The 21,205-nt window shown below is 39.8% G+C and overlaps 1 long non-coding RNA gene and 1 pseudogene across 2 annotated transcripts in view; one reads left to right on the top strand and one right to left on the bottom strand.

The window, feature by feature from the left end:
• LOC309667926 overlaps positions 1-21,205 on the top strand; it is a 614,088-nt gene that overhangs the window by 462,260 nt on the left and 130,623 nt on the right. The gene's annotated exons all lie outside the window — the stretch shown is intronic.
• Positions 11,695-12,367, bottom strand: LOC309636402 (mitochondrial inner membrane protease subunit 1 pseudogene; annotated as a pseudogene). The gene has a single exon. The product of its transcript is annotated as a mitochondrial inner membrane protease subunit 1 pseudogene (transcript).

Genomic DNA, 21,205 nt, shown 5'->3' with positions numbered 1-21,205 from the left:
TTAGGTTGCTGCCAAGGCTTTCTTTTCCTATAGTAAGAACAGTAAGAAATATGCAGCACTGTCACTGTGCCAAGGGCAAAATCAAATTGAAATAGACTCTAAGTGTAGTAAAACACAAAAGACACAATATCTTATCCTTAATAAGAGAGAAAGTAACCCTGGATTGAATGTAGACCATGAAATCATACCCCTGGAACCTAAAAGTGTTAACTAACCAAAGGATCTGGACTATCTGTCCTCTGGATATAAGACGTGGAGCCCACAAGCATGGTGGGAGGACTGACCATAAGACAAGAAGTGTGCATCAATTTTAATTATATCTAATTGGTCTTCTTCTACATCAGAAATGTGGTGTCTTTGTGGGACCCATGGTAAATAGGTTTTTTCCAGAAAAATTTGCAAATACAGTAATTGAAATGATTAAATTTATTTGTTAGCATAGGAGGGTAAAAACATTATGAAAGAAATGATGTATTCTTTAGATTTTCTTGGTTCAGTCTTGGAAGGTTGTACCGTTCTAAGAATTTGTCCATTTCTTCCAGGTGTCCATTTTATTCACATATAGCTTCTTGTAGTAGTCTCTTATGATCCTTTGTGAACCAGCAAGAAATAGAAAATAAGAACAGACAAATCACAAGCACTGAAACTGAAACTGTGATGAAAAAACTCCCAACAAACAAAAGTCCAGGACCAGATGGCTTCACAGGTGAATACTATCAAACATTTAGAGAAGAGTTACTAACACCTATCCTCAAACTATTCCAAAAAATTGCAGAGGAAGGAGCACTCCCAAGCTCATTCTATGAGGCCACCATCACCCTGATACTAAAACCAGACAAAGATATCACAAAAAAAGAAAATTATAGACCAATATCACTGATGAACATAGATGCAAAAATCCTCAACAAAATAGTAGCAAACCAAATCCAACAACACATTCAAAGGATCATACACCATGATCAAGTGGGGTTTATCCCAGGGATGCAAGGATTCCTCAACATATGCAAATCAATCAATGTGACACACCATATAAACATATTAAAGAATAAAAACCATATGATCATCTCAATAGATGCAGAAAAAGCTTCTGACAAAATTCAACACCGATTTATGATCAAAATTCTCCAGAAAATGGGCATAGAGGGAATCTACCTCAACATAATAAAGGTCATATATGACAAACCCACAGGAAACATTATTCTCAATGGTGAAAAACTGAAAGCATTTCCTCTTAGATCAGGAAGAAGATCAGGATGTCCACTCTTGCCACTATTATTCAACATAGTTTTGGAAGTCCTAGATGTGGCAATTAGAGAAGAAAAAGAAATAAAAGGAATCCAAATTGGAAAAGAAGTAAAACTGTCACTGTTTGCAGATGACATGATACTATACGTAGAAAATCCTAAAGATGCTACCAGAAGACTACTAGAGCTCATCAACGAATTTAGTAAAGTTGCAGGATACAAAATTAATGCACAGAAATCTCTTGCATTCCTATACACTAACAACAAAAGATCAGAAAGAGAAATTAAGGAAACAATCCCATTTACCATTGCATCAAAAAGAATAAAATACCTAGGAATAAACCTACCTAAGGAGGCAAAAGACCTGTACTCTGAAAACTATAAGATACTGATGAGAGAAATCAAAGATGACACAAACAGATGGAGGGATATACCATGTTTTTGGATTGGAAGAATCAATATTGTGAAAATGACTATACTACCCAAAGCAATCTACAGATTCAGTGCAATTCCTATCAAATTATCAATGGCATTTTTCACAGAATTAGAACAAAAATTTTTGCAATTTGTATGGAAACACAAAAGACCAAGAATAGCCAAAGCAATCTTGAGAAAGAAAAACGGAGCTGGAAGAAGCAGACTATACTACATAGCTATAGTAATCAAAACAATATGGTACTGGTACAAAAACAGAAATATAGATCAATGGAACAGGATAAAAAGTCCAGAGATAAACCCATACACCTATGGTCACCTAATCTATGACAAGGGGGCAAGAATATACAATGGAGAAAAGACAGCCTCTTCAGTAAGTGGTGCTGGGAAAACTGGACAGCTACATGTAAAAGAATGAAATTAGAACACTCCTTAACACCATACACAAAAATAAACTCAAAATGGATTAAAGACCTAAATGTAAGGCCAGACACTGTAACACTCTCAGAGGAAAACATAGACAAAACACTCTATGACATAAATCACAGCAAGATCCTTTATGACCTACCTCCTAGAGAAATGGAAATAAAAACAAAAATAAACAAATGGGACCTAATGAAACTTAAAAGCTTTTGCACAGCAGAGGAAACCATAAACAAGACTAAAAGACAACCCTCAGAATGGGAGAATATATTTGCAAACCAAGCAACCGACAAGGGATTAATCTCCAAAATATACTAACAGTTCTTGCAGCTCAATATCAAGAAAACAAATAACCCGATCAAAAAATGGACAGAGTATCTAAATAGACATTTCTCCAGAGAAGACATACAGATGGTCAAGAAGCACATGAAAAGATGCTTAACATCACTAATTATTAGAGAAATGCAAATCAAAACCATAATGAGGTATCATCTCACGCGAGTCAGAATGGCCATCATCAAAAAAATCTACAAACAAGAAATGCTGGAGAGGGTGTGGAGAAAAGGGAACCCTCCTACACTGTTGGTGAGAATGTAAATTGGTACAGCCACTGTAGAGAACAGTATGGAGGTTCCTTAAAAATCTAAAAATAGAACTACCGTATGACCCAGTAATCCCACTCCTAGGCATATACCTGGAGGAAACCATAATTCAAAAAGATATGCACCCCAGTGTTCATTGCAGTACTATTTACAATAACCAGGACATGGAAGCAACCTAAATGTCCATCAGCAGAGGAATGGGTAAAGAAGATGTGGTACATATATACAATGGACTATTACTCAGCCATAAAAAAGAGCAAAATAATGCCATTTGCAGCAACATGGATGCAACTAGAGATTGTCATACTGAGTGAAGTAAGTCAGACAGAAAAAGATAAATATCATATGATATTGCTTATATGTGAAATCTAAAAAAAGGATACAAATGCACTTAGTTACAAAACAGAAATAGAGTCACAGATATAGAAAACAAACTTATGCATACCAGGGGATAAGGGGGTGAGGGGTAAATTGCGAGATTGGGATTGATATATACACACTACTATATATAAAATAGATAACTAATAAGAACCTACTGTATAACACAGGGAACTCTACTCAATACTGTGTAATGGCCTATATGGGAAAAGAATCTAAAAAAAAGGTGGAGATATATCTCTATCTCTATCTCTATATATCTATATCTATATACATATATATATCTATATATATCTGATTCACTTTGCTGTATAGCTGAAACTAACACAACATTGTAAATCAACCATACTCCAATAAAATTTTAAAAATTAAAAAATTAAGATTTTCTTAATAAAAACATTTTGGTTGGAAATTCCACTTCCGGTCATGAGATAGTAACAGGCTCCAGGATTACCTTCCCACCATAAACAACTAGAATGGTGGAATGAAAAAATATTTTCAGATATTGACCAACGTGAAGCACAGCACTGTGGTCTCTCAGAGAAGGGAAAGAAATAGGTGAGCCCTACAATTACCTTAGCTTTTAGCCTGGAGACAATTTCTAGAGGACAGCACAGAGAGGGGGAACCCAAGTGGAGCCCACAAGTATTGTTGAATAGAGGAGAAATATTGGCGTTTGGGGAGACTGGGATGGCAGGATGTTACAGGGTAGGGCACTGGGCAGGAGGCAGAGGCACAAAGAAAGAGCACCAGAAATCCACCTAGGGATCTGCTTGAATTGTCATAGAGTGTTTTGCCTATGTTTTCCTCTAAGAGTTTGATAGTGTCTGGCCTTACATTTAGGTCTTTAATCCACTTTGAGTTTATTTTTCTGTATGGTGTTAGGGAGTGTTCTAATTTCATTCTTTTACATGTAGCTGTCCAGTTTTCCCAGCACCACTTATTGAAGAGGCTGTCTTTTCTCCATTGTATAATCTTGCCTCCTTTATCAAAGATAAGGTGACCATATGTGTGTGGGTTTATCTCTGGGCTTTCTATCCTGTTCCATTGATCTACATTTCTGGTTTTGTGCCAATACCATACTGTCTTGAGTACTGTAGCTTTGTAGTATAGTCTGAAGTCTGGGAGCCTGATTTCTCCAGCTGGGTATTTCTTTCTCAAGATTGCTTTGGCTATCCGGGGTCTTTTGTGTTTTCAGATAAATTGTGAAATATTTTGTTCTACTTCAGTGAAAAATGCCATTGGTAGTTTGTTAGGGATTGCATTGAATCTGTATATTGCTTTGGGTAGTAGAGTCATTTTCACAATGTTGATTCTTCCAATCCAAGAGCATGGTATATCTCTCCACCTGTTTGTATCATCTTTAATTTCTTTCATCAGTGTCTTATAGTTTTCTGCATACAGGTCTTTTGTCTCCTTAGGTAGGTTTATTCCTTGGCATTTTATTCTTTTTGTTGTAGTGGTAGATGGGAGTGTTTCCTTAATTTCTCTTTCAGATTTTTGATCATTCATGTATAGGAATGCAAGAGATTCTGTGCATTAATTTTGTATCCTGCTACTTTACCAAATTCATTGATTAGCCCTAGTAGTTTTCTGGTAGCATCTTTAGGATTCTCGATGTATAGTATCATGTCATCTGCAAACAGTGACAACTTTACTTCTTCTTTTCCAATTTGGATTCCTTTTATTTCTTTTTCTTCTCTGATTGCTGTGGCTAAAACTTCCAAAACTATATTGAGTAATAGTGGTAAGAGTGGACAACTTTGTCTTGTTCCTGATCTTAGAGGAAATGGTTTCAGTTTTTCACCATTGAGAACGATGTTGGCTGTGGGTTTGTCATATATGGCCTTAATTATGTTTAGGTAAGTTCTCTCTATGCCTACTTTCTCGAGGGTTTTTATCATAAGTGGGTGTTGAATTTTGTTGAAAGCTTTCTCTGCATCTATTGAGATGATCAGATGGTTTTTCTCCTTCAGTTTGTTCATACGGTGTATCACATTGATTGATTTGCGTATATTGAAGAATCCTTGCATTCCTGTTATAAACCCCACTTCATAATAGTGTATGATCCTTTTAATGTGCTGTTGGATTCTGTTTGCTAGTATTTTGTTGAGGATTTCTGCATCTATGTTCATCAGTGATATTGGTCTGTAGTTTTATTGTTTTCTGACATCTTTGTCTGATTTTGGTATCAGGGTGATAGTGGTCTCGTAGAATGAGTTTGGGAGTGTTTCTCCCTCTGTTATATTTTGGAAGAGTTTAAGACGTATAGGTGTTTGCTCTTCTCTAAATGTTTGAAAGAATTCTCCTGTGAAGCCATCTGATCCTGGGCTTTTCTTTGTGGGAAGATTTTTAATCACAATTTCTATTTCAGTGCTTGTGATTGGTCTGTTCATATTTTCTATTTCTTCCTGGTTCAGTCTTGGAAGGTTGTGCCTTTCTAAGAATTTGTCCATTTCTTCCAGGGTGTCCATTTTTTTTATTGGCATATAGTTGATTGTAGTAATCTCTTATGGTTCTTTGTATTTCTGCAGTGTCAGTTATTACTTCTCCTTTTTCATTTCTAATTCTATTGATTTGAGTCTTCTCCCTTTTTTTCTTGATGTGCCTGGCTAATGGTTTATCAATTTTGTTTATCTTCTCAAAGAATCAGCTTTTAGTTGTATTGATCTTAGCTATTGTTTCCTTCATTGTTTTTTCATTTATTTCTGGTCTGAACTTTATGATTTCTTTCCTTCCGCTAACTTTGGGGTTTTTTTGTTCTTCTTTCTCTAATTGCTTTAGATGTAAGGTTAGGTTGTTTATTTGAGATGTTTCTTGTTTCTTTTTTTTTTTTTTAATTAATAGACTTTTACTTTTTTTTTTTCTTTTTTTTAAAGTATTTGTTTATTTATTCATTTATGGCTGTGTTGGGTCTTTGTTTCTGCGCGAGGGCTCTCTCCAGCTGCGGTAAGCGGGGACCACTCTTCATTGCGGTGCGCGGGCCTCTCACTATCGCCGCCTCTCTTGTTGCGGAGCACAGGCTCCAGACGCACAGGCTCAGTAATTGTGGCTCACGGGCCCAGCTGCTCCACGGCATGCGGGATCCTCCCAGACCACTGGCAGGCAGACTCCCAACCACTGCGCCACCAGGGAAGCCCTGTTTCTTGTTTCTTAAGGTAGGCTTGTATTGCTATAAACTTCCCTCTTAGAACTGCATTTGCTGCATCCCATAGGTTTTGGGTCATCATGTTTTCATTGTCATTTGTTTCTAGGTATTTTTTGATTTCCTCCTTGATTTCTTCAATGATCTCTTGGTTATTCAGCAGTGTATTGTTTAGCCTCCATGTGTTTGTATTTTTTGCAGAGTTTTTCCTGTAATTGATATGTAGTCTCATAGCGTCATGGTCAGAAAAGACACTTGATACGATTTCAGTTTTCTTAAACTTACCAAGGCTTGATTTGTAACCCAAGGTATGATCTATCCTGGAGAATGTTCCATGAGCACTTGAGAAGAAAGTGTATTCTGTTGTTTTTGGATGGAATGTCCTATAAATATCAATTAAGTCCATCTTGTTTAATGTATCATTTAAAGCTTGTGTTTCCTTATTTATTTTCATTTTGGATGATCTGTCCATCGGTGAAAGTGGGGTGTTAACGTCCCCTACTATGATAGTGTTACTGTCAATTTCCCCTTTTATGGCTGTTAGTGTTTGCCTTGTGTATTGAGGTGTTCCTATGTTGGGTGCATAAATATTTACAATTGTTCTATATTCTTCTTGGATCGATCCCTTGATCATTATGTAGTGTTCTTCTTTATCTCTTGTAATAGTCTTTGTTTTAAAGTCTATTTTGTGTGATATGAGAATTGCTACTCCAGCTTTCTTCTGATTTCCATCTGCATGGAATATCTTTTTCCATCCCCTCACTTTCAGTCTGTATGTGTCCCTAGGTCTGAAGTGGGTCTCTTGTAGACAACATTTATATGGGTCTAATTTTTGTATCCATTCAGCCAGTGTATGTCTTTTGGTTGGAACACTTAATCCATTTATATTTAAGGTAATTATCGATATGTATGTTCCGATAACCATTTTCTTAATTGTTTTGGGTTTGTTATTGTAGGTCTTTTTCTTCTCTTGTTTTTCCTGCCTAGAGTAGTTCCTCTAGCATTTGTTGTAAAGCTGGTTTGGTGGTGCTGAATTCTCTTAGCTTTTGCTTGTCTGTAAAGCTTTTAATTTCTCTGTCAAATCTGAATGAGGTCCTTGCTGGGTAGAGTAACCTTGGTTGCAGGTTTTTCCCTTTCATCACTTTAAATATGTCCTGCTACTCCCTTCTGGCTTGTAGAGTTTCTGCTGAAAGATCAGCTGTTAACCTTAAGTGAATTCCCTTGTATTTGTTGTTTTTCCCTTGCTGCTTTTAATATTTTTTCTTTGTATTTAATTTTTTATAGTTTGATTAATATGTGTCTTGGCGTGTTTCTCCTTGGATTTACCCTGTATGGGACTCTCTGTGCTTCCTGGACTTGATTAACTACTTCCTTTCCCACATTAGGGAACTTTTCAATTATAATCTCTTGAAATATTTTCTCAGTCCCTTTCTTTTTCTCTTCTTCTTTTGGGACCCCTATAATTCTAATGTTGGTGTGTTTATTGTGGTCCCAGAGGTCTCTGAGACTGTCCTCAATACTTTTCATTCTTTTTTCTTTATTCTGCTCTGCAGTAGTTATTTCCACCATTTTATCTTCCAGGTCACTTGTCCATTCTTCTGCCTCAGTTATTCTGCTATTGATCCCTTCTAGAGAATTTTAAATTTCATTTATTGTGGTGTTCATGATTGTTTGTTTGCTCTTTAGTTCTTCTAGGTCCTTGTTAAACATTTCTTTTATTTTCTCCATTCTATTTCCAAGATTTTGGATCATCTTTACTATCATTATTCTGAATTCTTTTTCAGGTAGACTGCCTATTTCCTCTTCATTTGTTAGGTCTGGTGGGTTTTTACCTTGCTCCTTCATCAGCTGTGTGTTTGTTTGTCTACTCATTTTGCTTAACTTGCTGTGCTTGGGGTCTTCTTTCGTCAGGCTGCAAGTTCGTAGTTCCTGTTGTTTTTGGTGTCTGCCCCCAGTGGCTAAAGTTGTTTCAGTGGGTTGTGTAGGCTTCTTGGTGTAGGGGACTGGTGTCTGTGTTCTGCTGGATGAGGTTGGATCCTGTCTTTCTGGTGGGCAGGTGCACGTCTGGTGGTGTGTTTTGGGGTGTCTGTGACCTTATTATGAGTTTAGACAGCCTCTCTGCTAATGGGTGGGGTTGTGTTCCTGTCTTGCTAGTGGTTTGGCATAGGGTGTCCAGCACTGTAGCTTGCTTTTCGTTGAGTGGAGCTGGGTCTTGACGTTGAGATGGAGATATCTGGGATTTTTCACTGTTGGATATTACGTGGAGCTGGGAGGTCTCTTGTGGACCAGTGTCCTGAACTTGGCTCTCCCACCTCAGAGGCACAGCCCTGATGCCTGGCTGGAGCACCAACAGCCTGTCATCTATATGTCTCAGCATAAAAGGGAGAAAGAAAAGAAAGAAGCAGATAAAATAAAATAAAATAAAATAAAAACGTTATTAAAATGAAAAACAAAAAATAATTATTAAAAAATTTTTTTAAGTATTTAAAAATAAGAAAGAAAGAAGAGAACAACCAAACCAAAAATCAAATCCACCAATGATAACAAGCACTAAAAACTATACTAAAAAAAAAAAAAAAACGGACATATAGAACCCTAAGACAAATGGTAAAAGCAAAGCTATACAGACAAAATCACACGCAGAAGCATCCACATACACACTCACAAAAAGAGAAAAATGGAAAAAAAAATATATATCGTTGCTCCCAACGTCCACCTCCTCAATTTGGGATGATTCGTTGTCTATTCAGGTATTCCACAGATGCAGGGTACATCAGGTTGACTGTGGAGATTTAATCTGCTGCTCCTGGGGCTGCTGGGAAATATTTCCCTTTCTCTTCTTTGTTCACACAGCTCCTGGGGTTCAACTTTGTATTTGGACCCACCTCTGCATGTAAGTCGCCTGAGGGCGTCTGTTCTTTGCTCAGACAGGACGGGGTTAAAGGAGCAGCTGATTCGGGGGCTCTGGCTCACTCAGGCCGGGGGGAGGGAGGGTTACAGATGTGGGGCGAGCCTGCGGCGGCAGCGGCCTGCGTGACATTGCACCAGCCTGCGGCGCGTCGTGTGTTCTCCTGGGGAAGTTGTCCCTGGATCACGGGACCCTGGCAATGGTGGCCTGCTCAGGCTCCTGGGAGGGGAGGTGTGGATAGTGACCTGTGCTTGCACACAGGCTTCTTGGTGGCTGCAGTAGCAGCCTTAGCATCTCATGCCCGTCTCTGGGGTCCGCGCTGATAGACGTGGCTCGCACCCGTCTCTGGAGCTCCTTTAAGCTGTGCTTTTAGTCCCCTCTCCTCGCACACCCTGAAACAAAGGCAAGAAAAAGTCTCTTGCCTCTTCGGCAGCTCCAGACCTTTTCCCAGACTCCCTCCTGGCTAGCTGTGGTGCACTAGCCCCCTTCAGGCTGTGTTCACGCGGCCAACCCCAGTCCTCTCCCTGGGGTCCGACTTCCGAAGCCCGAGCCTCAGCTCCCATCCCCCGCCCCCCCAGCAGGTGAGCAGACAAGCATCTCAGGCTGGTGAGTGCTGGTCGGCACCTGTCCTCTGTGCAGGAATCTCTTCTCTTTGCCCTCTGCACCCCTGTGGCTGCATTCTCCTCCGCGGCCTCGGAGTTCCCCCCTCTGCCCCCCGCAGTCTCCTCCCGCAAAGGGCCTTCCTAGTGTGTGGAAACCTTTCCTTCTTCACGGCTCTCTCCCACTGGTGCAGGTCCCATCCCTATTCTTTGTCTCTGTTTTTTCTTTTTTGTTTTGTCCTACCTAGGTACGTGGGGAGTTTCTTGCCTTTTGGGAAGTCTGAGGTCTTCTGCCAGCGTTCAGTACGTGTTCTGTAGGAGTTGTTCCACATGTAGATGTATTTTTGATGTATTTGTGGGGAGGAAGGTGATCTCCACGTCTTACTCTTCCACCATCTTGAAGCTCCTCCTCCTGGTTGTGTTTTAATTCATGTATCTGGGCCTTTCATATCAGTGCATCTCCATCTGTTACTTTTTTATTTGCATCTCCTCTTGGCCACCAGTACATAATCTCAAGTCATTTTTCTGAGTAGAGTATATGGGTTGTACACCTTCTGAAGATTTGCATATTTGATTTTCCTGTTATCTCTATATGAAAGGACACTTTACTGAGTTATAGAACTCAGTATTATGTTCTATACCATGTTATGTTCATTACTGACTCAGTGTTATAGCTATTTTCCTTAAAAATTAATGATTCCCTTTTCTTTTGGCATTTAATATTGCAAAGAAGCTGTCTGACTTCAGTCTGTTTTTTAAAATAATTTTTCCTCATAGATAACCTGGAGGACTGGGTGTTGTTAGATAATGTTATCAATTCAGTCATTCAGTAGCCTGAATAGGGTAGGGAGGGAACGGGGGTCACATGTGGGTCAGGAAGGGGGGAAATCTATACGTTTGTCTCAGAAGTTGTGTTTCCATTCTTTGCTGAAATTATTGTACCAGAGGCCAGATATTTTACATTTGGCATTTTGTTTAGCCTGACCACTAACTCCAAGTACACAAGATGGGTATAGCTTTCTCTAGGATCTTCCCCAGATATTTTACCCTTCAGACTGGGAGAGTGACTTGTCATTGTGGAGGGTTGTCCCTCTACAATGTTCCCAATTATTTCTACTGTAATTTGGGGATGCGTTTTAATGTATCCGGAGGAAATGGCCAGGAAGGTAAAATTTTGGGTGAGAGAAAGCTTGGAGCGAGTTTCATGGGCCTCCCTGCTCCATATATGCTGCAGTTAGGGCCAGTACAAATGTGCCTCCACAAGGAGTGGCCTCCATCTTTCTCACGGTCCTTCCTGCTCTGTCAGAGTGGGATTGAGGGTCCTGCCTCCTTCCGCATTTCAGGAAGTGTTTCTCCAGGTCAAAATGCATCCACTCGGCTATCGAGAACCCAGGCGGCAGCATCTGAGTTGCTGAACAGTTTTCTGCTGTACCCAGCGCTTGCTTTTTCCACCTGCCCCAGCCTCTGAATCCACGGATCCATCCATTGCCACACTCACCTCTTGCCCTCATCCCTCATTATTAGGGAGTGCTGGTGAAACTTGTCAAGATTTGCTTTACTCTCTTCCTGTAACCCTGTACTTCCAGGGAAAACTGAATTGGTTTTTAGTGAGATCATCTGATCCTGTTTATCCTTTACCTTATAGGTGAGATAATCTTCCTTGTTTGTTGACAACATGCCTTCCTTTCAGTACTGAGGAATTGTTTCCTATATTTTACTTTTATGATTTTGTCTGTGTCTGGGAAGAGATTTGAAACTAGTTGTTCCACTGTTACCTTCCCTAGAATTTAAAAGATTAAGAAGAATTTTTACATAAATTGCAGTTCATCTCCTTCTTAAGAATAAGAAAGATTTCTTTGCAAATTCTTCTCAGCATGTGGCTTAGCGCATTCATTTTCAATTGATTTATATTAGCTTTCTTTAGACTTGCCCCCCCCTCCCCCAATTTGGGAGTACTTGGTTTTTTTTTTTTTTGAATAGTATTTTATTGGTAAGTATATGATTTCAGTGACAATAATAAATTCACTTGAACAGGAGACAATAAGCAAGTCAAAGAATAAATGCTTGCTAATCATTGTGAGATCTGTGGCCATTTAAGGCCTTCAGGTAGAAATCCAAATCACTCAGAGGCCAAATCTTAAAGAAGACACATCCTCTTATTAGCCCACATGGAATAGGTCCAAAGTATCTGCAATCTGTAGAATTGTGTAGATTACCACCTTCTAACCAAACATGATCCATTGGCACATAATTATAGCTTTTAAAGAAACCTGATGGACTATTGCTGAGGATTTTGTCTCCTTTCAAACCAATTACTCTTTTACAAATATTTGATTTTGGATCACTTGGGCTTTTTGCAATCACAGTGTCACCTTTTTGGATGTCATAAAAATGTCAAGATTCTCTGCAAATTGGCAAATATTTTAACATCTGAATTTTTAATTGTAGGCTCCATTGATAGTCCAGAATACATGACAGCACCACCGACATGTTCAAAAACACAATGAGCTACACAGTTATACTGAACAGTATAGCCAACAAGTTGAAGGGTTTTTCCCAGAAGACCATGAAGCAGAGACTTCATGCAGACTCTGCCACCATTGGCCATAACTCTATTCTGCAATACATTCAATTTTTCAAGTAGTTGCAGGGCTTCTAAAAATAAGCATCTAAAGCATGTCTCAAAACATATATGGGTGATGTGTAGTTTCAGGATTTCTCTGGCCCCAAAGAAGCCCAGGATGCTCTCATCCAGGACTCAGGTGGTCCTTTCTCAGGAGGCTGGTCCTCCACAATGCTCTAACCATGATAGCTCTGAAGAGGTTAGTTGTGTACCTGAGGGAAAGGAGAGAGATTGCAGTGAGTAGGCATGTTTGCAACCACGCTTCTCCCTGGGCCACTTGTTGCGGCTGATGGATGGCAGAGCCATCAATAACGTGCTTGACCTCACTCCCCTCCATACCCTCAGGGTTCCAGGCCACGCCTCCTACTCACTTACAGACACAATTTGTTTTGTAGATTATCTCTGGCAAAATTTTATCTCCCTGGCTTCCCTGTGCCCTTGAGATTGCCATTGGGTATGTTCCCCCATCCATCAGGTAATGAATATCCAAAAAGGGAAACAAATCTGAAATACAATTGGGAAGATATATCTACTGCAAATAATAATATAATACAAAAACAAATATAAAAGATTTTTGGATTATCTTTGCTGCTGTACATCATTGTTAGCGTAGATGATGTGCTGGCTCTAACAGTGTTGACTTGTGCATTATTCTATAATTCTTCGCCCCTATTTCTGAAGTAAATTCCTTACTGAAATGATTTCATGTACCGGCAGTAACATTTCAGTTGCTTTCAATACGGCACCTTAGCTGTCTTTCTGAGTGTTATCTTTTAACCATTCCTACCAAATGAAATTTAGATTTTGAATGTTATTATATTTACATCATTTTAAAGCTTTTTTCTATAAAGTGTATGCATTCTAACTTATTTTGTAAGGAATTAGGAGTGAGGTCCTAGTTTAGAACATTTCTATTTCTTTCTGACATTTAGTAAGCTGTTATAGAAAACTGATGAGGGTAGCTTACTGTCTTCAAGTTACATCAGTTATTTAGTGAATTGAATGAGAATACATTAAGCTTAATTTTAGAATGTTCCTTCTTATAAATGTATCATGTACGTCATAGAGACTTAGCAGCCCCACTAATATGGGAAGTCAGATATCACTCCCTTTGCGGGGTCAGGTTTAATTGAATCTTCGAGAGGGAAGTAGGGGACCACTAAAGAAAACTCCAAGTGATTCATGTAGCAGTATTTATAAACCTCTGAGTCAGTAATGATTCAGCACTGAAGCACAGTTCTGAGGACGCTGCTTGGTTAAAGAGACAGTGGTGTGAAATTAAAGCTGAGACCACTTGTAGTTCTTATTTGTGGATATGTGGCATTACAAGCAGACAAAACATTTGGCCCAAGACCCTTTTCACTCCAGGTTCATCTATGTAATTCTTTACAAACTTGAGAAGCAAATTTAAACTCTTCCTCCCAGTTGCTTTTTGAAAAATAATACAAACAGAAAAAAAGGTATCTTGTGTAAGTTTATTTGAAAGTAAAATTTGGGCCTAATTATATTAAAAAATACTACTAGCATTTCTTGGATACTTTATACCAACTGTATTACAACTATGCTGTTTGTCTTATAATACCCGTTTTACAAATGATGAAACTGAGGCTTAGAGATGTTAAAAGCTTGCTGAAAGTAATATAGCTAATAAAAAATTTTCAGTCAGGATTCAAACTCAGATACTTGCTGTCAGACAGACCAAAGTTCCCTATACCATGCTGTCTCCTGTGCAGGAAAGAAGTGAAGCACCATGTCAAATGAGCCAAACTGCCAAATTCAACCTGGGTTAAAAGTAAACTTCCTAAAATTTTAATCAGTGAATAATGGAGAGAACATCAGAAATCATTTTGAAATTTTGGAAGGTAAGAGCGTGATGTAAATGAAGACAACACTTCTCTGTCTTTGGTTTGATATCGGTACAATTATGACCTTCAATTGTCATTCTTTTTTCTTTTGAATTTTAAAGACAGATTCAGGGCAACTTTGTCATATTTGTGATGACTGCTATGTGTGTATCAGAGAATTTTTCTTTTAGAATGAAATTGGATTATGATGAGTTTCCCCAGTAGAATATGTGGGGGACCAAGCTTATGACATCAGTTGGCAATGTGGGGACAGATCCATCAGGCTCAGCAATACTTGGCAATGCAGTGTGTTCTTCCAGCCTCCCAGGACTGGATTCTGTTTTATGTAGCCCCCATCCTTTCAGGCGAAATCTGATTCCTTGAATGACTGGACCATTTCCATTGCTGGTCAAGATGTATTTGCAGAGTGAGAGGTGATGGCAGAAATGTATACTTTCAGCATGGATAGTTCTTAGTAGTATGGGGGTGGGGAGGTTTCCCTGGTGGTCCTGTGGTTAAGACTCCGTGCTTCCACTGCAAAGGGCACGGGGTCGATCCCTGTTTGGGGAACTAAGATCCCGCATGCCCTGCAGCGTGGCCACACACACACACAAAGTACAGAGAGGAAGCCATAGAGAACAGAGGTCCCCACACATTTGAATTCACAGAGTTATACATCTTATATTCATCATACATTAAATTATTTGGGGGGGTGTCTATTGGGTTGTCAACGTTTTATTTTTCAAGTAAGAATATTGAAAAAAACTCTGCCATCTGCTATCATTTCATAAGAGAAAGGCTACTTTAAGCTATAAAGAGGAAGGACATAGTATCAGGATAAAGAAAAAGTGTCTAAATGGAATAAATTTAGCTTCACTAAAAACTCACTTTATTGTATTAATCTTTTTTTTAAATTAATTAATTAATTTATTTTTGGCTGCGTCGGGTCTTCATTGCTGTGCATGGGCTTTCTCTAGTTGCAGCGAGTGGGGGCTACTCTTCGTTGCAGGGCAGGGGATTCTCATTGCGGTGGCTTCTCTTGTTGTGGAGCACGGGCTCTAGGCACGTGGGCTTCAGTAGCTGTGGCGCATGGGCTTAGCTGCTCTGCAGCATGCGGGATCTTCCCAGACCAGGGATCGAACCTGTGTCCTCTGCATTGACAGGCGGATTCTTAACCACTGTGCCACCAGGGAAGTCCCTGTATTAATCTTAATACAATAATTTTTCCTCAGCCTGATAGAAATTAAGTCATGGGTCAGAACTGCCTATGGACCATTGCCAGACAACCCCAAAATGTGGAGCATTTGGAAGCCACACGAGTCCTAGAACTCTGGCTCACTCACTAGACCTCAGGGAAATCTTGGGGAAAAAAGTGCCCTAAATAAAGAAGCCCAGAACAGGGTCTTATACATACTGTGTGCTCAAAACTCTTTTGTTGTTGAAACTGAAGAGGGATGAATGTTTGCCAAGTGCCAGGATTGAATCTAGGGAGTGGCTAGCAGAGGACAGAGAGGATTCCGGTCTCCCTTCAGGACACCCACCCCTTTTACCCCACTGGGGTAACGCATTAGGGGTGAGGACTCAGTGTGAGGCTCAGATGGTCCTGGTGGAGGCTCAGGGTGGATGGATGGCCTGAGGCCGTGCTGCACCAGTAGGGGATGGAACATATCCTCAGAGGGGCCCCAGGGGCCCTCCATTCTGCTCTCTGCCTGGTGGGCCCTGTGATGCTTCTTGCTGGGTTCACTTTGGCCTAAGGGAGAGTGTGCAGTGTGGTAAGGGGATCACGAGCTTTCAAAACAAGACCCTGTTGGAATCTTTATAAGTAAACTTAATACCTACAGGCACCCTTCTTCTAAGATTAACTGCACCTGAGGGGATCTACCAAAGCATAAACATGGCCACCTACACTAAACACAGGAACAAAAATATAAAAGTGATATAATGAAAGTAATTATTAAAATAACCTTCTATAAAGTTAAGGTTTATGTAGCATTTTTAAAGAAGATTTCTAATGGCGTTTGCTTCATATATTTAGCTTTTTAGATATTTGGTACCTACAGATTTGTGACTGTTACATCCTTTTAATAAATGGTGCCTTTATGTTTTGTAACCTTCCTCTTGCACTGATGAATGCTTTTAATCTTAAATGCTGCTTTGCTAATTATAATTGTATGCTGCTTTTCCTCCCTTCCTTTTCTAAAAAAAATGTATTTTCCTGATATCTGTTTGCCTACTTCTTTCTTTCCAACATTAAAAAGAAACTTTTTTTTTCAGTGTGTTTTGAAAATAGCCACATCTACTTTTTTTTTAAAATCCAATCTGACAGTCTTTGTCTTTGAAAGGTGAATCCAATCCCTTCACATTTAACTGAAAACAGATATTTTTGATTTTATTTCTTTCATTTTACCTCATGCATATTATTTATATTATGTTGTTTTTCCTTCCCCCCCCCCTCTTAGCTTTGGTGGGTTGATCAAACTACTATTAGTTGTCTAGCTTTTCCTTATTAAATTTAGAGGTTCTATCACATGACCCCACTCTTCTAGGTATTACTTTCATTTTGTTTATTTCTATTGAACCACTTCTTTCTCTGCTATCAGTATGAAAATAAGGTACCGATCATATCTCTCCATGGAAGTGTTTTATTTTCTCACTGTCTTCCTTCACTTTTATAATGTTTTCATTTCCTTACTTGTTTCTCAGGTGAAACCTTAAGAAAACTTCCACTTCCCTTCTCTACTTGCTCCTTCCTCCCTTCCCAAGGATTTATGAGATCATTTAATACTTTTAGACTTTTTTAGGTTTTCCCCTGTAGGTTGTTTCTTCTCTTTATATGATCATTGTTTAGCACTTATATTACAAATTCCCAGGTATTCTATCATTTTCAATTTAGGTTTAAGTGGAAAATTAAGTATATCTAAGTGGAAAACTGTACACACACACACAAATGCAGAGAGACAGAGACTCATGTTCATGCTATTTCCTCACCTCTTTGTGCCCTACTGGGGACTCTGTTTTGATTATCTTGTTGTCTTGGAGTCCTTCCTGAAGCATTACCTTAGATGGAATATGTGGGTGATGTAAGTCCTGGATTCCTGCATATTTGCCCACTCCCTCTCTCACCCTGACAGCTGGCTTTCTCGGGGAGATAGGATTTGGGGTCGGCATCCTCCTGCCTCAGTGCTCTATGGGGGTAATTCTTCTGTCTAGTGCCTCAGTCCTATTTGTGTTGGCCCTTTCCTTTGTATGTAACACAGTTTTTATGTGTGACAGCTTATGCATTTTCTTTATGCTTGAATTTAGGAATTCTGCCTGGATATGCCCAATTGGGTTTAAAAATTTTTTTTTTTCCTCATCAATTATGCCTGGAACTCAATGAGCACTTTAAATTTGTAGACTTGAGTCTTTCTTCAAAAAAGGGAAAATTTCTTCTGTTATTTCCTTAATTAATGCATTCCTACATCTGTTCCCTTTCCCTCCCTTGGAAATTTCATTCTTCACATGTTGGGTCTATGCATCTGTCCTCCAAGCCCTTTTTAAAAATTTCTCTTATGATTTCCATCTCTTTGTGTTTTTACTTTCTGTGTTGAGATAGGTTTTGCTTGATCATACGGGTCCAAATTCAATCCCCAACAGAAAATAGAAGCTCCTTCTATTCCATCTGTGGACTTTGTAAAGTCAAAAAAGAAAACAAAACAAGAAAAAACTCTTTGAATTCCAGAGTCTGTTTTTTTTTTTTCTCTTCATATATTAGAAGTGAATTTCTTTGAGCACCATTGTTATTATCATTTTTTAAATCTCATTCAAAAATTAAAGCTATCATCTTTCCTCTCCAGCAGTTCCGGTATATAAGGAGCTGCCAGTTTTAGGCATTCTGCTTGTTTTCCTCTCTCTGGTTGCTGGGTGCTGTAGGTGCTATTGTTATTTTCTTTTTCCTATGCATGGCTCCATTCACCCCTGGGATATTAGCTGGGCAGTTAAGGAGGCTCTTGAATGATGGCAAGGCCAGGTAGAGGCAGTAATCTGTGCTCCATCGAACTGGTGACGGCAAGCAGTCAGCCCTTGCTCGTGGAAAGTTCCGTGCGTATGTTGCTGCTCAGGAGGTTCCCCTGGACAACTCTCCTCTAAGCAGTGACTCGGGGATTCAGGTACCTTCTATCTAGTGGATCTTTAATCACTTGGGACCTTTTCAGGATCTTCTGTGGGATCTACTAAATACAGTAAATTCTGTACATTTTAGAAAGTGATGAGTACTATTAAAATAGAGCAGGATAGGGGCTTCCCTGGTGGCGCAGTGGTTGAGAATCTGCCTGCTAATGCAGGGGACACGGGTTCGAGCCCTGGTCTGGGAAGATCCCACATGCCGTGGAGCAACAAGGCCCGTGAGCCACAATTACTGAGCCTGCGCATCTGGAGCCTGTGCTCCGCAACAAGAGAGGCCGCAATAGTGAGAGGCCCGCGCACCGCGATGAAGAGTGGCCCCCACTTGCCGCAACTAGAGAAAGCCCTCGCACAGAATCGAAGACCCAACGCAGCCATAAATAAATAAATAAATAAACCCAAAGTTAAAAAAAAAAAAATAGAGCAGGATAAAGAGTGTGTATGGATGTATTGGCAGTATGTATGGGGGCATAAAAATGTTTAAATAGGATGATCAGAGTGGGCTTTATTAGGAAGCTGACACTTGCGAAAAACGTCAGAGTGTTGACACATGAGGATAACCAGAGCGAGAGCATCCGAGGCCAAGAAGACAGCCAGTGCAAAGGCACTGAAGTGAGAGCAAGTCTGGAGTCCTCGGGGGAGCAGCTGGTGTGGGGGGAGTGCAGTAGGATGAATATGGAGACTATTAAGAGATGGGGCTAGGGAGGTAATGGAGGGCCTGATCAGTTAAGAGGTTACTGCAATAATCCAGTAAGAGTTGGTTGCGGCTGGCTCTGTGGTGGTGGCCGTGGGGGTTGGGAGGAGGGAGTGTAGTGTAAAGCAGTCAGACTTTAAATATGACTTTCAGGTAAAGCCAAAAGGAGTTCCTGACTGATTTGAGGGGCAGTGTGAAGTAAAGAAAGGGATTAAGGAATTTATTTATTTAAGCAACATTTATGTAGCACTTACTATGTATAGGCATTTGACAAATACTAACTCATTTAATCCTCATACCACCCTTAAGGGATATCATTATCTCATTTTTAAGATTAGGAAACGGAAGCACAAAGGAGTTAATAAAGTAATTTGCCCAAGGCCACACAGCTAGTGACATATATCGGATTTGAACCCAGGTAGGCTAGCTCCAGAGTCTATAATCTTAACCATCATTATTCTGTCCTTCTTGTGGGGATTCTGACAGTTCCTGAGAATGTCAATTCCAACTGGACCTTAAGCCACTAGGGAAATAATCACAGAATGGTTCTCTGCATCCACTGGGTCCATGAAAGACTTAGGCCAAAATTACATTTATCACCTGACTTCCATAGGTCCCCATTTGGTCTTGTAGGCCACAGTAGCATTTTGGGTTCTTAGGAATGAGTGTCAACTCAGAGCCAGTCTTCAGTAATCCCAGAAAAGTTTGGGTATTTCCATTTCCATAGTGCACAGTCATCCTGGTAAATTACCACATTCCCTTTGGGGAAGACTGAAAGGAAGATTTGTGGTACTTGTGGCACTGGGTCCTTCCTCAAAGGGATCTATGACATTTTAGTAGGACCTCTCTTGGGAAAAGAAAAAAAAAAAAACTCTTACTTTAAGGAAATTAGACACAAATTCTGAGATTTTGGGCTTGAACAAGTGGAAGGATGGATGCTATTTACTGAGATGGGAAAGATTATGGGTGATCCAAATTTGATGGTGGCAAGGAGATCATGAGTTCGGTTTGGGGCATATTAATTTTGAGATATTTTTTAGACATCCAAATAGAATTGCTGAGTAGATGGTTGGATGGATAAGACAAGATTTCAGAGGAGAGGTCCAGCATGGAAGTATAAATCTGGCAGTCATTAACATAGAGATGGTATTTAACGCCATGAGGTCTCAAGTGAGAGTGTGGAGAAAAGAGAGAGGTTCAAGAACCAAGCACTGGGCTTGGAGAAGAGGATAAACCAGTAAGGGAGGCAGCCAATGTGTGTCCATGAATTCCAAGTGAAGGAAGTATTTCCAAGAAATTGAATGCTATCAGTTGTGTCAGATGTTGCTGATAATGCCAAGAGGGATGACGGAGCATTGACCATTGGATTCAGCAACATGGAGTTCATTAATGAGCTTTTGGGGAGTGGTGGTGGAAAAGCCGAATTAGAGTGTGGTAACAAAATTGGAGGAATAAATAGTGAGTAGTGAATAGTCAAATCTTTCAAGAAGTTTTGCTAAAAAGGAGAACAGAGAAATGGGCAGCAGCTGAAGGGGGAAGTACAGTCCAGAGAGGACATTTTTATAAGATGAAAAAGAAAAAAACATGTTTACATGTGTTGGAAATGATCCAACCAATAGACAAGGAAAAATTGATGATATAGGACAGAGAAGGGGACTTTCCTGGAGTGATGCATTTGAATAGGTCAAAGGCTGTTTACTTACAAATGTGAATCAAAGCATAAGCTCTAAACCACAGAGATTTACTCTAATTCCCCACTCTTCCTCTTCTTTTTTTCCCCTGCTAGGTCTTCATTGTCAAATCTTTGTAAGAGTCAGGAGTTCTTCTGAACCACTACGGAGAGGAACCTCCATCCTTAGACTTATGTTTACATCAGTGCAGACCCACTTTATACTTGGAACTTCACAGTATGGACTCTGAGAATGCCATTTGCCATGGCTTCAGACAGAAGGAGGTGTCTAGGAGGGGGCAATCACTGAATTTTAAGACCTAGGGAATATTTGGTTCCATTTCTCATAGCATGTTGCTCACGTCCTCCACCTTTATATATATTAATCTTGCCCCTGAATATGCGCATGGTGTTTAACTGAGAGAGACCACAGTTTCTATCTTCCATTTAAAGCACCACTATAGAGCCTTAGGCCAGCTG

Source organism: Balaenoptera physalus (genome assembly GCF_965194825.1).
Source record: "Balaenoptera physalus genome assembly, chromosome: 10".
In the NCBI taxonomy this organism is placed as follows: Eukaryota; Metazoa; Chordata; class Mammalia; order Artiodactyla; family Balaenopteridae; genus Balaenoptera; species Balaenoptera physalus.
This window is presented reverse-complemented; position numbering and strand designations above follow the sequence as displayed.